The sequence below is a fragment of the Canis lupus genome, chromosome 30 (assembly GCF_003254725.2).
Source record: "Canis lupus dingo isolate Sandy chromosome 30, ASM325472v2, whole genome shotgun sequence".
Lineage (NCBI taxonomy): Eukaryota > Metazoa > Chordata > Mammalia > Carnivora > Canidae > Canis > Canis lupus.
In genome coordinates, this window is record NC_064272.1 from 13018542 (window position 1) to 13034922 (window position 16381).

The 16381-nt window shown below is 36.0% G+C and overlaps 2 long non-coding RNA genes across 2 annotated transcripts in view; one reads left to right on the forward strand and one right to left on the reverse strand.

Moving 5' to 3' along the window:
- LOC112675982 (uncharacterized) overlaps positions 1-11628 on the forward strand; it is a 55552-nt gene extending 43924 nt beyond the window's left edge. The window contains exons 4-5 of the long non-coding RNA XR_003146222.3: positions 9743-9883; positions 10787-11628. This is a non-coding gene — a long non-coding RNA (uncharacterized LOC112675982). The remainder of the gene's footprint in view (positions 1-9742; positions 9884-10786) is intronic.
- Positions 1-16381, reverse strand: part of LOC112675981 (uncharacterized) — a 68915-nt gene that overhangs the window by 21777 nt on the left and 30757 nt on the right. The window contains exon 2 of the long non-coding RNA XR_007407391.1: positions 1625-1755. This is a non-coding gene — a long non-coding RNA (uncharacterized LOC112675981). The remainder of the gene's footprint in view (positions 1-1624; positions 1756-16381) is intronic.

Genomic DNA, 16381 nt, shown 5'->3' on the forward strand with positions numbered 1-16381 from the left:
ATCTTCTTTCACTAGTCAAGAATATTTCACATCTGTTTTGAGTTTAAAAGTTTGCCAGTTGGGGATCCCTGGGTGGCTCAATGGTTTGGTGCCTGCCTTCGGCCCAGGGCGTGATCCTGGAGTCCCAGGATCTAGTCCCGCATTGGGCTCCCTGCATGGAGCCTGCTTCTCCCTCTACCTTGTCTCTACCTCTCTCTCTGTGTGTGTCTCTCATAAATAAACAAATAAAAAATATTTAAAAAAATAAAAATAAATAAAAGTTTGCCAGTTTCAAAAAAAAAGGGGGATGCCTGGGTGGCTCAGCAGTTGAGCATCTGCCTTTGGCTCAGGGTGTGATCCCGGGGTCCTGGGATCAAGTCCTACATCGGGCTCCCTGCAGGAAGCCTGCTTCTCCCTCTGTCTATGTCTCTTCCTCTCTGTGTGTGTGTCTCTCATGAATAAATAAATAAAATCTTTTTTTAAAAAAAAGTTTATCAGTTTCCTGGGCCCACTAATCAAGGGCAGGTAGTTGTTTTTTTTTTTTTTTTTCTTTTTTTTTTTTTTAATTAGCCCCTTCGAACTTTAGCCCCTTGGTATGACAGAGCAAAACTTACCATTAGTTTAGTTCTATTTCTTGCTGGCAGAGCATAATTTCCTTTTAAAAGATTTTTGGGGAAAGATGCAATGATCTTCAAAGTTGGCTTGAGCATCAAATGGCTTTTATTAAGCAACAGTTTGAGTTGAGAACAAATGAACTGAAAACATATTTCAAATAATAGAGGAAAATGTCTTTGGAAAAACCATATATTGGATCTTTCCAAAAGCAAAACAATTTAAAATTTGTGGTGCTTGGTAAAAATAAACATGTATGAATTTCACGGGAAGAAATGGAAGAAGTCCGGTTTTCTGGGAAGAATTATCTCTTGTCAGGAAGTAGTGTAACCTGTTCATAACTTCCTTATCTCCAGGAATAGTGGCAGAGAAACTATGGTAACTAACTTCCCTACATGAAGAAGAATTGTACAACTAACTGCAGTGCAATTTGTTTTTAAAATGAAGTTTCCTGGAATGTAATGCAAGATTGGAGGGAATGCAATAATACTAGAATTCTAGACACTGTAACGGGCACTGAGGGGAGCTAATTTTGTCAGGAGCCTCATTCAGTATTCCCAGACACTACTTAACGCATTCTCTACTCATAAATAAATGGTATTTACCCTTGTTCATCCTGTTCTCTCTCATAGCTTATGGAATGCTCATCCAATGTCTACTATCCAATTAAACCATTAGCTGTGGCTATACTATATATATATATATATATATATATATATATATATATTTATATATACACACATACACACACATATATATATTATATATATATACATTTTTTACTGTATACTTTCTAATCCCAAAATGACATATATATAAGTATATATATATAAGTATATGTATATACTATAATTATATATATAGTATAGTATATATAGTATAAGTGTATATAAGTATATATATAAGTATATATATAGAAGTATATAGAAGTATATATAGTATATATATACTATATATAGTATATATATTACATATATATACTTTTTTTTACTGTATACTTTCTAATCCCAAAATGACATCTTCACAGTCTTACCTCCAATTTCAGCCACTCATCTCACAGTGACAAATTTCTTGCCTTGAAGAGTCTTTCATCTTATAAGAGTAAACTTTTCCTCCTATGCTGTAGTCCTTATGGAACTCACTCATCAAGCAGGTGTTTGCAACCTGGAATGTAGGGAGTTAAGGTCTTTAGGAACAACTTCCATTCAATGGGGTCTGGAGCTGATGGCAAAATGCTTTAGTTTATCCTCAGGTGGATGGACAACGCTGAACTATTGGACTCATTCCTATATGGAATTCTAGACTATTGGTTCTACTAACTACTATATAGTTGTGAATGTAGCCCATTTTCCGGGTGTTTTGACCAAAATGTTCATATGTACACTGGAAATATCTGAATTTTCTTCTTAGGTTTTGTAGAAAATTGGTTGTATCGTTGAATTTTGAGTCCTCAGACAGTGTGTCAAAATGGTTTACCTTGCACTGCACCAAGGGTTCTTTTGCCTTTTGCCAACTGAACAACTGATCTTCATACCTCATTAATGCCTTTTACTGGACCCTGTCTCCAGATTTATCCTTGGAATCCTTCATTTCTTCTTTTTAAAAATTTATTTATTCATGAGAGACACACACACACACACAGAGACACAGGCAGAGGGAGAAGCAGGCTCCATGCAGGGAGCCTGATGTGGGACTCAATCCTGGGTCTCCAGGATCACGCCCTGGGCTGAAGGCAGTGCTAAATCACTGAGCCACCCAGGCTGCCCAGAAATTCTTCTTTTCTGACAACATCAGAGGTAGTGCTTGCTCCTTGTTCCCAAGGTGGGGTCATGGAGACCCAAGAATATCCCCTTTGTTCTGGAGCTTCATTCATCCACTACCTCTTTCCCGCTGAGTTCTGAGAAGAACATCAGAGTCTTCAGCACTCATTTGTTTCATAGTCCTTTTCTAAAGGATCTTTATTTTTTTCTCAAAATTTCACAGCAAGCTAGCATCTAGGTTTATACATAGCTCTCAAATTGTTGTGTCTCCAGAGCTTGGAAATTCAAACCAGCTGACTTTTGAAATTTCTATTCCAGGATCTAAATTGCTTAGAGATTTTCAAAACCAGTTGTACCCTTTGTAAGACCTGAAGCAGGAGGTAAATCAAAGTGCCTGGCATCAGGACCTAAGGGTCACTAGCTGCAGCCAAGCATCTCAGAGTTCTCAGGAAAACCAATGACCCTCTAGTGGTCCCTGGAGCAGAGCTCAGCAGAGTGGACCTAATGGGAAGACATTTGACTTTGAAGTTCAAATTCAGTCTACATGTCAAACTCAGAAGGAAAAACTATTCACCAAGTCATATACATCATAATAAGCCTTGAAGGTTATGAGTATTTTTTTTCAAAAAGTTAAATACTTTTTCCTTGTCAGGCTATTATTAGTATACTGTCTAATCCTTACTTACAGTACAGAAGGGGGAAAATTCCATTTAAAATGTAATGAAGTGGATATTATCCCTATTTTATTGATGGAAAAACTGAGGCTCTGAAATAAGTACTTTGCTCAAATCAGAAAGTTAAAAGGTGGTAGAGGTGGCATTCAACCCAAAACCTATTTAATTTTGAAAGCTTCAGTTTGCTACAATACTATGCAGCATCCCTAGCCAAAATAAGCCCAAAACAAAACAAAACAAAACAATGCTTTGTGTAAATGGATACATTGTATTTTTACCTTGGAAAGTAAAAATTTACTTATGAGGAATATCACATATCTTCCAGGCTATCAATTTAATGTCATATTAGAAAACCAAAAATATTTACTTATTGTAATGGTATACATTTCTCTTTATATCACATACCTAAAAAGTTTAGCACAGACATCTAAAAGTGGAATGGGGAACAAAGTATCATTTACTATCATTTTGATTTCTTTAGTTGTGGTTATTCTCTATCAATTTGGTGGTGAAGTTTTACTTTCAGTTCCTAAACCCCAAAATAGTAATATGGGATCATGGTGAGGTGAGTAGGTATGGTCCTGGAATGTGTATAAGTTCCATTCTCGGATTTCCTCATATAAGGGAAACAATTTCTGCTACTAGTGAAAAAGCATGGCATGTAGACGGTAACCACAATGAGTTTTGTATTTCTATTTCCCATTCTTCCTTTAAAGTTTTATTTAGAGAGATATATTCCTTTCCCGGCCCCTCAGTGAAAACTGGGGCAGGTTCATGACTTCTCTGTTCCCATTCAGGTTAAAAAAAAAAAAAGGAAAGAAAAATAGTCAGTTTTAGTCATAAAAAGTCATTATTCAGAAATTCAATATCCAGTCAATATCCAAAATTAATATCCAGTCCCATATAAGCATTACAATTCTAAACTTAGTGGCAGATCTCCAACTTTTTCGACTTTAGGTTGGGATGGAGGGTAGGGACATGGGTGAAGGTGGACAAAAGGTACAGACTTCCAGTTACAGATAAATTAATTCTGGTGATGAAATGCACGGTATGGTCACTATAGTTAGCATATCAAATATATATTGTATATTCATAAGTTGCTAAGGGAGTAGATCTTAAAGTTCTTACCACAAGGAAACAGAATTCGTAACTATGTGAAGTGATGGATGGTTAACTAAATTTGATAATTATTTTGAAATATATAAATATTTTGAGTCATTATGTTGTATATCTTAAACTAATACAATATGTTAGTATATTATATAGTATTATATGAGTAATTAGAATAGTTATAAGATTAAATATATCTCAAAAAAAACTGGGGAAAAGGATGATATGGTTAAGTTTAAATTTAAAAAAAAAGAATCACTGTAGTATATCTGGAGCATGTGTTTGGAAATAAAGACCATACATGCACACACAAATCTCTGATTTAGCTTACTTCAGACAGAAAGCCCGCTTGGGGAGGGTTTGAGGTACCTCTATTCTCTGTTTTCTTCATGCTTACATTCTCCATTTTCCTGCCCAGGCAAAGGCTGAGGTAGGTAGGGGTGTCTCTAGGCCAGTTCTTAGGTGCTTTACTTGTGAACAATATGGGAGTGGCAGATGGCTTAAGTTAGTGATCCTGAGTGGGCCTCGCTAATGATGAAAGCTAGATCTTTCTTTTGGGGGTGCTTTAGTTGGCCCTTCAAAAGTTACCTGCTTGTTGCCATTCTTTCCTATAGTTGTCATGATTAACTGATTAACTAGAGGTATCTATCTCTCGGATGGTCTCTTGCGACTTCTAGTTCAGCCCCCAGGCATCCAGCAGCATACTCCTAGGCTTTCTCCTGAGGTCCCTGTATCCAGAAGACCATACTCGTCAGGACCAAGAAGATTCTGTGCTTACTCTCTGAACCAAAGGCCCAGATCTGCTCAGGGAAGAACACTCCTACAACATAAGGAGTTTTGCTACCGTCTCAGGGCAGTAGGTAAAGAGTCTATCATCAGGTATGCTACTAGGCTGCCCTACTATTGCCTTCTAGATTTCTAGGGACCTGATTAGATCCCAATGTACTTCACTTTATCTTCTTCAGGCAGGAGTCACTACTACTGTCTGTTTTTCTTTTTCTTTTCTTTTTTTTTTTAAGATTTTATTTATTTATTCATGTGAGACACAGAGAGAGAGGTGAGACATAGGCAGAGGGAGAAAAGCAGGCTCCCTGTGGGTTCAATCCCAGGGGCCAGGGATCACGTTGAGCCAAAGGCAGACACTCAACCACTGAGCCACCCCAGGCGTCCCTACTGTCTGCTTTTTGACTGTAGGTAATATATTTCAAAACATTCTGAGTGATTTCTTTATCAAGAATGTTATCTAAACTTTACAAATAAGGCAAAAAAGATTACCATGTCTTTTCAAATTAGTATCAGAGTATCATCTGACTAACCTGTCCAGAGGCCGTCACTCTAAAAAAAGATAACATTTTTGATTTACTATTTACCAATAATTAAGTCTCAGACTCTGGAAAGTCAGATATTAACTAAATTAAAACTAAATTTTTTTTGATCAGTAGAGATGCAAACAATCTTTTTAGTAGAGAAAAGGACTGATTTCTATGGTTATGATTTTTTGTCCCATAAGATGTTATATAATTTTCTATCTAACTTTGAAAACTTATCTGGCATTTATTTTTTTCCCCTGAATATATATGTACAATATATATTTTATATATTTATATGTATGTTATAGGTTATGTTACATATGCCGTTACATGTTATATAGCATTATATATTCAGTATATTGATTTTATATATATATATATATATATATATATATATATATATATATACACACATAGTTTTGTCACCAGGCTAGTTGCTCATTAATGAATTAAATAAATTATTGACCCAGACTCACTGTTATTTTGTGTGAGAGTTAACTTTTTGAAAATTATATTTTGATACTCTTGAAGCTCCCTTTCTAAACTTGAAATTAGAAGGTGTTGCCTTGCTTCTCATCCCTTGGAAGAAGGATGGTGAGATCTCAGCAAAGCAACAGCTCTGTGTAAAGAACTGTGTTCACCAATCCCTTTTGCAAAAGCCTCTCTTCACACTCTGGCCCCTTATAACATTCATGAAGTAGATGAAAAGATTTGGGATTCTGGGAACAGGTTTTGGATCATTTCATTTGAAAATTGGCATATGGAAGGTTTGTCTCTCACTTATGTTTGACTCCATGATCAACTATCATATTGACAGTTCAGTCAGCCTGAGACACAAAGTCATCCTCTAACTTCTTGTTTTCCTACTAACAAAATAAAAGAATAAACTGACTGAATGGACAAAGGCAGTTATGATTACTTTTGACTTTTGACTCATTTGTAGGAAACCAAGTTCGCACATTTGGAACACCTTTTTATTTAAGAAATCCTTTTAATTCTCAATGTGGATTCAGCTGGCAATATTCTTTGAACCTCACATTTTCAAAATATCTATGTCTAGAAACTTCTGAAAGAGGTCAGTATCGATTGGTCTGGCTTCTATCATCTGTGAAGCTGAGAATGCTTCGCTATTTATGTAGAGCAGATACTAGGCAGGTGGTGAGCAAGGACATAGAGGACAGACAGTGACCTCATCTCAAATATTGTCTTCTTATATATGTAACATGATCGTTCTGTTTAAAGTGACTTTGAAGACTATTAGACTTCTTATGTAAAACCTATATTCAAAAATACTTTCTAAAATCCTTTATAAATGATCAACTGGGAATCATTTATCTGATTGTGATTATGACCCCTCACCATGTTTTAATATCAATTATGGAGATGTGCTCCAGTAACATAAAAAGTTCTGTGGTATGTGTCTGTATACAACTTGAAAACTTGAAGACAAAATAAATGCAAGACATTTCATTTAACATAGACTCTGAACACAGTGTGAGTATTTGCAATTACTGACTAAGCAAGATTGACAAGAACTTTCAGGCTGGGATTTTCTTTGCTTATTGCATTTCATTTTCAGATGATCAAAACTTTGGAAAATGATAATGTCAGTATAGGCAAGCCCAAAGAGGTTGCAATCTTTGGTTAGAGGCATAAGGTGATGTAAGCTTAACAATTACGAGATTTCTACAAAGTTTTAGATTTTTTAAAAAGTAAAAATATTTGTTCATTGCAAACATTAGGATCCAGAGTTGATTGATTATCATTATAGTGCTATATTTTCTTGGAAAATACTAAATACAAAATACTCCTTCATTTTCCATTTTATATTCAGGCCCTGCAATCTTTAAAACGTTTGAAATGCAAGTTGTAAAATGCAAGTTTAAAAGAGAATTCATTGTGCCAGAATTGACAGAGGGCAGCAGAAAACTTACAAGCTGTCCTCTAGTCGATTCAGAAAGTAATTAATTGCAGCTGCTGTTTTGCAGCAAGCTGGGGAAATGTCACCAAATACAGAAAACTCCAAAAAGAATGACAAGGCCTTCCTGTAATTTTCCCAGCCTAAACAGAAAGGAGATGAATGCATTGTGACTGCTGTAGGTAATGAGACTTTGTAAGATTATTATAAATAGGGTGCATAATTAGTGTTCTACAGTTCAGTAAGCATTTTGTGTTGTTTTTGTGAATTTGGAGTAGGCCCCAATGGCTTGACAAAACATTCACTCTCTCTAAACCAGGCAAACATCTTGGCTTCTGACACTGCTTCCAAATACACTGACCGTCAATTACTTGTGAAGATAAATTTAGAAAAGAATCTAAACATTAACGACAAGAAGAATTAACAGTGAGTTAGTGGCTACCATGTGTCAGCAATGTGCTATTCACTCTACAAACTACACATTACCTGTATTATCTCATTTAACCTGCATCAAGCAATTATTGCTATCCTCTTTCATAGATGAGAAACTTAGGTCTGAAGAGGTAAACTTAACCAATATTCATAGATAGCAAACTATTTGAACCTACATCTATATAATTTGAAATTCTTGATTCTCTGAATTATACCATCTTACTCTCCAGGTTCTGCAAGGGATGGGAATTTATATAGTGGATTTTTTCCTTTGAGCAGCTCTTTGGAGTTATGTTTATTATGCTTTTTAGTGAAAAATGTTCCAGAAGAGCAAATGCATTCACTATGGAGAGGCTGGCGAAGGGAGGCATTACAAAGGAAAAACAAAAACATGTTGAAATTGTTAATAGAGGAGTGTCAGGCATCATCCATCATTCTGTACTTGTATTTGTAAAAGGGAGCTCATAAATATCCAAAAGTTTTCATTTATTTTCGGTAAGGATTAAAAATAAGAAGACTAAAAATAATATGACTATCTGATTCTAAAATGAAAAGAAGGCATCATCAGCTTAGAAGAACCCAGTAAAAAGGAAGAAATACATATCTCTTTGTATCAAGAAAAAAAAAAAAACCCTGTAATTTAGCTCACAAATGTCATGACCAAAGACATTGAAAACTATGGTATGAACTAAGGATCTGTATAATCAGGGACTCATGGGAAAGAAAACATAGGGAAAGAGAGTAAGCCATGTTTCTGAGGAGCACCTTACCATGCATTAGTTGGGAAATGTTATAAAATAATGCAATCAAAAGACCCAAGGGACAAGGGCTTAAGAATTACAGAAGCTTACTATTCTTTCACAAAATAGTTAAAAATAAGCCCATAACCACTAGGAAAACTCTGTCATGCTCAAGATATATCTTCATTTCTGGATGCTTGGCATCTGCATCTGCATCAGATGTGTATGTGCCAGTCAATGGCAAAGAGGAGAGGGTCAAGGAGAAAACAGACTTAGTCATCTATAATTAAGATCCAAAAGTGGGACATAAACCACTGCTGCTTAGAACTTGGTCATCTAGCCACAAGGGCTCCTAATTGGCCATGTGCTCAGCTAAGACTCTGGAAGGAGAGTATGAATATCGGTGGACAACTACCAATATCTGCCATACTCAGCCGGAAGGAAAGAAAGTAGGTGGCTTAGCCAGAGGAAACATCATTGTCCAAAGTTTGAATTGAGGATTTCCTTCTGTCTCCTCAAACTCTCTCCTCTTTGTCTGGATACCTTTTTATCCTATCTCTGGAGGACTGTAAAGTAGAGAAAAGAAATAAATAGCTGTTAAGCATGCACCTTAAATGTTAAGGTGTTTTGGTGCCAAAATCCCATCATTCATCATTCCACCTTTTTCAGGTTGATAACGTTCAAAAAACCAAAACAAAACAAAAAAAATAAGTAAATGAAAAATAAAGGGCCAACATTATTTATTGTCAGACAAAATATTATACAAACAAACATAGGGCTTTTCTAGATTTCATTGTTTTCTTCAGGAAATATTAGCCTGAAAGCCAAAGTATATTGTCCTACATCTTTTTGGAATCTATGGAGTCAACTCTGAATCTCTTTATCCTATAAGTCATATGAACAAGAATGAAAAGTATGCTTCACACACACCTCTCCTCCCCCAATCTGAGATGGAACTGAAAGTGAGAAGAGGCTGGTGGACCCTGTCCAACGTGTGCCTACCTCATAACTTCCAGACACAGAAAAGAGAATGCTGCATTTGGCTGAAAGAACTGAAACTAGGGACCACTAATGGTTGGGTGCATCTTATGTTACATTCACTATTTAGCTCTGACCAATGACTTCAGCTTCTTCTCCTTTTGGGGAGGTAGTTAGCAATTAGTAGAGACAGAAAGGATGGTAAAGGCAGAATTTCTTTCCTTTTCAGATTGAAGTATGAAAAAAAGAATAAGAAAATAACACACTAGCCACTGCAGAAGAAAGTACAACAAAACAAGTCATACAGCCACTGATTGGTCCCTTCTACTAAAGTGGTAATTCAAAAACCAAAAAACTTCAATAAGCCCAGGTATGATTTCTATATGTTGGAAGAATCTAAAGGAAACAAGATGCAAATACACATCCATACCTCTTCCTCCATGATTTCTATATGTTGGAAGAATCTAAAGGAAACAAGATGCAAATACACATCCATACACAGGAGAAAACATGCTACATAAAACCTGGATAGTAAGCATTTTTGATCTGGGTGAGTTGGGATGAAGAATTCCCTGCTCTCAGTTATGAGTGGTCATGCTCCTCCATTCAGGAAAGGCTGTTGTTCCAAATAAGCATATATGATTTGACCTGCTTGTGTGTACTACACCTTAAAGATTGTTTCTAGGGGCCCTAACAGGAGCCTGAGTCTTTATTTATATCTCACTATTCAGATGGCTGCTTGCTGAAATTGAAGGGAAGTTAAACTGAATCTTTCAATTTGTGGTCCTTGATTAGTCTATGGACCCAAACCCTAAATTTAGTGTGTGTGATTATAAGCCTCATTTTCCCATTATTAAAATGAAAATACTAACATATTGAAATCATTGGATCATTATGAAGATGAACCAGCATTATGAACACCAGGCATTTAACACAATACCTGATGTGATGCAATAATGTAATACATTATTAAAATTGTTGTTATGGATTTCATTTGCCATACAATATGGTAAGTTCTGAGGATGAAAGAACAATTAGCATATTTTTTTGTTTCAACAGGTATACAACCTAATAAAGAGAGATATGGTATTTTGAAGAGATGGGGGGTTGAGAGTCCTCATTTGATTAAGGGGCCCTGAACCAAGAAGCAGTAGAGTTTGAAAAGCCAGTAGCTTGAGGTACACTCACCAGCCAACGGGGGGCTGGTAGGGTGCCAGGGATAGAGTGAAATCCTGATCTTTGTTGTCTTCTTGACCATTTTCTGTTTTGACAGCAAACAGATCTCCGCAGGTCAGAAATAGAAAGGTCATTGATATTTCAGAATTTCAAGAATCTGATGATGCTGATGAAGATTATGGAAGAGATGCAGGCCCTCTAGCTAAGAAAATTCACTCATTTTCCCAGGAAGCAAAAATAAGAGGCAATTTGGAAAGAATTCACAGGAAGATAGTGAGGACTCTAAAGAAAAAGATGTGGAGACCAAGAAGGGTGATTCTCACTCAGCAGAAGACAGTGAAGATAAAAAGATCATCGAAATATGTGTCAGCAATGGCAAGCAGCCTCTAAAGCAGCTTCCAATCAGAGAGAGAGAGATGCTCATGAAAGATGAGGGCAGTGAAGAACAAGAGGAGGTTGAAGCACCACTCCAAGAGAAAGATTCCAGCAGTGATGAAGATTTCCTAATGGAAGACTATGATGATAATGACTATGGCAGTTCCAAAAAAAAAAAGAAAAGAAAAACAAAAAGATCCCTATGAAGTCCAATCCTGAGATAAAAGAAAATGCCCAAACCTAAGCCAAAGGCTACAGTGAGGCCAAACCCCCTGTGAGAGGCAAAGGGAAGGTAGGTCACTCCACAGCTTTAAAGGTATCAAAGGAAAAGGCTCCTTCTCCCAACGAAAAGGAGAAACCAGATAGCTCTCCAGAAAAGAAGCCCTCTGCAAGCCATCCACCTGAAAAATCTGGGGATAACGGGTCTGAAGATGAAGCTCAGTCTGTGGAGGATTAAAAAGTAATGATGGTTTGGGGAGATATTTTATTTAAAAAAAAAAGAGAAAAAAGAAAAAAGGAAAAAGAAAATCTACTTCAGATAGAACATAGTTTTGGCTATGGTTTGATTCATGGACTTTCAGTGCTTTTATCCTTTTCTTGAAAATCTCTCTTTTTAAAGAAAATGCTTAAATTTAATTTACTTGTCTATTGGTCCTCTCTTTGCCATCATCCCTCTTTCTGACCCCTTCCCAATAAAGCCATGTGAAAGTAATCACTGGATTGACTGCTTCATCTTTTGATTTTTTAATGGAGTATATGACAATTGTAAAGCAGTAAGATTTGAGAACACTATGGAAATTTCTTTTTTTTTTTTTTTTCCTAAACAGTAGCAAGTTGAACCGCAATCAAAAAACATAGAAGGGTTTTAGTTAAAAATGATTGCTTCTTTCTTTATCTGGGGTTAAAAAAAATCAGTTGTCATCTAATACAAGTTTATATGTCTATTATACACAAATATAGGTATCTAAAAAAATCATGATGTTAAACCCCAATTGATGGGGCACAGAGGAGATAAAGATGATTTCTAAATTATTACTGAAAGTATTCATATTTTTTACCTTGGGGTCAAGGAAGGGAATGGTGTTAACTGACCTTGTTTGGAGGTGTGTGTGTGTGTGTGTGTGTGTGTGTGCGTGTTTTAAATTTCATCACTCGTTATCTCAAAGAGACCAGGAGCCAGTGATCCTTTTATCTTGCTACAGTCTTTCAGGAACTTAAAAAAAAAAAAAAAAAAAAAAAAAAGGTCAGGGGCCGCTAAAACTTAAATCACTCTTTCCTATTTCATTTTCTAATGGTTCTTGTTTTTAAGTACATATGTATCTATTGTTTCCTGGATAAAATTTTACCAAGGCTGAAAAAAAAAGAACCTTAGAATTTAAATGGCAAGATCTATGCACTAGAGTATATTTCTTCTTAACTGACATTTAGGTTTTAAGCAAATAAAGTACCAATTAATGTGAAACTCGAGAGAGAGATGAAAAGAAGTTTGCACAATAGAGTAATACTTGTTCTGAAATAGATGTATCCGAAGAGTATGTTTTTTAAAGGGAACACATGTTTTGCCTAATTTAATTCAAAAGAAAAAAAAAAGAAAATTTTGAAACTGCAGTTTACTCTCTAAATCCCCATGTATAAGGAGAGTCCCACCTGCAATTTCACCCATTTCAAGAAATTGAGTACCACCAATTTAGGTTGTCTTGCTTGATCCCCATAGCTGCAAACTACATCTCTTGCTTCACATCTTTATGTTCAAAATCTATCTCCATCCCACTTAGCTTGTGAAGGGTGAATGGCATTTTCATGTGTAGTGTTTATAAATATCTAGAGATAATGTACACCAAGCAGCTAGTAGGTATTCAATATATTTTCTGATTCAATAAAAGGGACCTAGTCAAACTAAGAGGATGTCTGAATGACAAAGAAATGTTTCCACCTGGAACAGCCTTTCTAAATGATTAGAATTGCTTATGCCCCAACAAATGCCCTTTCCTACTTTTCAGTTAAAAGGATGGAGGGTCCAGCTGGGGATTACAAAAACAGAGTGAAAGCTAGGTTAGGGGCACTAGAAAGAGAGTGTAGGAATCAGGCAGCTTTCTGATTTTAAAAAGTTTAAGAAGGCAATCACTAAAAATAATTTCATTGTCATATCAGGGATCCTTCCCCTTTTAATAAATATCGGATGAAATCTCTTGACTTTTAACTTGCCAATAAGATTAATGGGAGAAAAAATTTGTGGAGATAGGACACAGAATAACCTGACAACTGCATTGAATTTATACCTGCATACAATGGACAGAATGACTTATATCATAGGAATCAGTGTGGCTATGTATAAGAATTTGCCAAATGTGTGAAAGAATGAGAAATTGATAGCTTCCTGGTAGTTCCTAGGAAATGAATACTTGCAATAGCTTGGTCTTTCATGCCATGTTGTCTATACTTAGCATATTCAAGTACTTTACCAGCTATGGATGCTTTTCTAATTTCTGATCACTCCTGGGACTGGTTTCCCAAACCAGATCGGCTTTTTTGCTCCAAGAAACATGTGCTGAGGTTCGCAGGCATTTCTACTTCTTCTGACATTTATGTTTCCTCCAGTGTCCCTTTCCCACATCTTCCAAAATAGGACATGTTCAGTGATATGAAATGTGTTGTCTGACAATGTGATCAATAGAGCAGAAACCTGCCTCCAGACACCCTGGGACCTATGTCTCATATTCATAAAAGGAGTTATTACTTTGGGTGCTGCTAGGCTGTGGAGTCTCTCCATTTTTATTAATTGTATCTCTCAGCTGCACTGGATAGGAAAGAGCTGCTGCTTTATGAGTTTTCTCATTTCCCCAATCCTGCAATGTTTTGGACTCTGAATGGGGCAAAAAAGTAATTCACGAAAGTAGCAGTTGTTGTTTGTCTCATACAATTAAATTCCTAGAATTGACTCCAGAGGTGATGTTCTGAGGGGAAGCAGTGTATATTGGTCATAAATGTCTTTGCCATTTGTTGAAATTGGAGTTCGATTTGGAGATGAAATCTGATAAAGTAAACAGAGAGCAAGACTGGAGTTAGGACACATAAGTTATTGCCTGAGTACTTCTGCTGACTGGGAAGATTTAGCTAGATCATGCTTTTCTGTGCTACAGTTTCTTCCTTTGCAAATGTTGATAGCTTGTGCTATTCTTCTGGAAGATGAAGGAATTTTCTTTGTAATTATGTGTATATAGTAAGGTAATCAATATAAAAACTCTAAATTATAGCCAAGGCATGCAATCTGCAGTCACATAGTACCCTAAGCTTGGTTTAATGGTCAACTCTCACTGCCTTGAAACTTTTAATAATTTTGAGCAAGGGGCCCAACATTTTCCTCTTGCACTTGATTCTATAAATTATGTAGACAGTCCTGCTTATGGAATATCCAACTGTAGCTAAGGAAACTTGATAGATACAGATTTCTACACTATAAACCATAAATTATTTTTTTCAATGATATAAACTAATATTTCATCCAATGTTTTCAAACAGAACTTGTTTTTTAGTTCTTACCTCATAAAAGTACTCAATATTAACTACCTTATTATAATACTGACAGAAGTAATTTCTGCTCAATTTTATAGGATCCAACCATCATTATCTTATGGGAAAATTAGTAAAATCTCCTGGGAGAAAGAAACTTATAAATTAGAAAAATTCTCTTTGGGTCAAGAATATATATATATATATATATACTTTAGTACTTTTGAAAAGACTGTAATTTTTACATAGAAACTGTGTTCTAGCACCTAAAGTCCCGGTGGCTGAATCAGGAAGAAGCCTAGACACAAGTTAACCCAGCAACACCTAGCAGAATGGCAGCCACCGCTGTGTCTCTCATACAAGGAATAGAAGGGAAGGGAGAAGAAATGGGTAGGAAATATCAGAAAGGGAGACAGAACATAAAGACTCCTAACTCTGAGAAACAAACTAGGGGGGGGTGGAAGGGGAGGTGGGCGGGGGGTGGGGGTGAATGGGTGATGGGCACTGAGGGGGGCACTTGACGGGATGAGCACTGGGTGTTATTCTGTATGTTGGCAAATTGAACACTAATAAAAAATAAATTTATTATTAAGAAAACAAGCTATGATAAATAATTTTTTCTGAAAATATCGAATAAAATGCATCAGTAACATTAACAACATATATGTGGGGAGGGTGCATGCTATGACTAGCCAGTTCGGTTGTTAGATACATTAGAGCTATGACATTATTTTTGTCCTTATCCTTTTTTTAGCCTTCTCATATAGATCTAATAAGTTGGAGGTTGTTTCTCAGGAATAGAGACTTTTTGCTGTTTGTTTGTTTGTTTGTTTTTGCAAGGGGAAGGAAGGGTGTGAGGTTGTTATTCATTCAAGTCCACATACATACAATCTAGAGATGAGCCACTCACAAACAGTACCCTCTTGTAGTCCCAGTTCTTCACTTATTTAATTGGCCAATCACAAGATTCATGATGTTAGATGGTGTACAGAAGAAATCCCATCTTTCATATTATATGCAAGTTGTCATTATATTCCTTTTGTCATAAACAAAAACATATGTTTGTTTCAGGGAGCTTAAGTTTTGTTTGGAATACAAGCATTATAAACAGATGAGGAGGGCCACCTAATTTAGACTAGGAAGGTAAAGAAAAAAAAACACACTTAAGTACCTAAATGATATTAGTAGCTAGCTTGAAGCCACAATTTGACCTTTAAGTTAGCCTGGAAGCAAAAAGTATGAAGCAAAAAATAGATAGGTGGACTGTGTATGATGAAAGGTATAGTCTGGTCAAATATGAGAAAAATAAAGTAACTGAGGTTGAGAGACCTAACTAAGCTTTAATGAAAAAATAACAAACATTAGTTAATGGGAGATGACCTGTATTCAAGGTCAGTGGAATCTGACCATGAGAAGTCAAGTTTAGAGTATCAGGTTCTTTTGGAGAATATTTTCTTCTCTTTAAGAAATGCTATATGCAAATTCTGAGGTCATGGACGCTATTGTTCGCTCTCATATCACAAGGTTTATAGAGAATATTCTCGGTAATAAGCCTTCTATATCCTGTGTTGAGTAATGGAATGAATTGTCTAGCTAGTATGTAAGCAAGGAAGTTGAAAATAACTAGCCATATTTGTCCAAGTGAGACCAAACTGAACTATAACTAAGCAGTCCACCTATAAATTGTCTTCCTGGACAAATTCCCTATACTTTAGTAAGATACTCTTTATACATAAATAAGGATTCTGTTTATTCTATCTAGACAGAGAGAGAAGGGGTACATACTGATTTATTAATGGAGGGAAAA